The sequence below is a fragment of the Fukomys damarensis genome, unplaced genomic scaffold (assembly GCF_012274545.1).
Source record: "Fukomys damarensis isolate Sample0158 unplaced genomic scaffold, DMR_v1.0_HiC HiC_scaffold_19, whole genome shotgun sequence".
In the NCBI taxonomy this organism is placed as follows: Eukaryota; Metazoa; Chordata; class Mammalia; order Rodentia; family Bathyergidae; genus Fukomys; species Fukomys damarensis.
In genome coordinates, this window is record NW_022900931.1 from 66,943,467 (window position 1) to 66,944,829 (window position 1,363).

Sequence of the window (1,363 nt, forward strand, 5' to 3'; positions counted from 1 at the left end):
CCCCGGGGGCGGGCGGAGAGGGAGAAAGTGAGGCGCGGGAGGGTGGGCCCTCCTCGATCCTGGCGATCCCAATGGGGGATGGTCCTGGGAAGCGGTCCGGACAGCGAAGTGGAAGGGGCTGGGCCAAGGAGGCTGGGTGGCCCTTGGCCCGTAAGAGGAAGGGAGGCTAGAAAAGAAAGGGCGGTGCCTGAAGACCCCAAGGCCGGGGGCGGGCGGAGAGGGAGAAAGTGAGGCGCGGGAGGGTGGGCCCTCCTCGATCCTGGCGATCCCAATGGGGGATGGTCCTGGGAAGCGGTCCGGACAGCGAAGTGGAAGGGGCTGGGCCAAGGAGGCTGGGTGGCCCTTGGCCCGTAAGAGGAAGGGAGGCTAGAAAAGAAAGGGCGGTGCCTGAAGACCCCAAGGAGGGCAGAGGTCACGCACACGGAGCTCACCTGGTCGCCCTAGAGGCTGAACCATGGCCAGACTTGGCTAGCGGAGTCGGGCAGGAGGACAGAAGGGGAGGGGTCCGGACCAATCACCCAAAGCACACGTCGGGACCGGTCCCCCTTCTACACAAATGAAAAGCGCTGGGAAACGTGGGGAAGCTGGGGCTGCCTGAGGCCCGCATGGTGCAGGAGGATCTGCTCTAACACGGGCCACTGTGAGACCGGCCCCCGAGGGCCGGGATACCTGGGATGTGGTTTGTGAAGGGAGAGTTTAGGTCAGGAGTGAACAAGGGAATTTGGAGTCCGTGGGATTTCAATCATTAAGAGTTCAGAGGATCGGGGACTTAGCTCAGTGGCACCGCCCCTGCTTTGGAAGGTCCTTAGTTCGATCCTCGGTACCGCAAAAAATAAAAGCAAGAGTTCAAAGGAGTAGAGAGTAGGAAAAACCCAGATTTACAAATTACACCAACCAAGTCAGAGTCTGGAAACCTGTGCTCCGACTGTCTCTCATCAAGGGTGGATTCTATTTTATTAATCTTTTTTTTAATGCTGGGGATTGAGCCCAGGGCCTCACCCACACTAGGCACGAGCCCAGCGCTCTATCACTGAGCTACATCCCCAGCCCTCTTCATTTTTATTTTGAGACAGGATCCCTAGGTTGCCCAGGTTGGCCTTGACCTTCCCATCCTCCTGCATCAGCCTCCAGAGTAGCTGGGATCCCACTACCACTGCAGCTTTCTGCAAAGGCGGACCAGTCAGCCGCGTTTAGACCGGCGGGGCGGGGTCTAGACCAGAGGAGGAGGGACCTGGGCCAGCGGGGGGTGGGGCTTAGACTGTCCTGGCCCACTTGGGGCGTGGCCGAGGCCCTTGGGGGTGGGGGTGGACCCTAGAGTTGAAGCCTAGAGTCGGGGGGGGGGTTTAGGTGAGCCCTGGGGAGG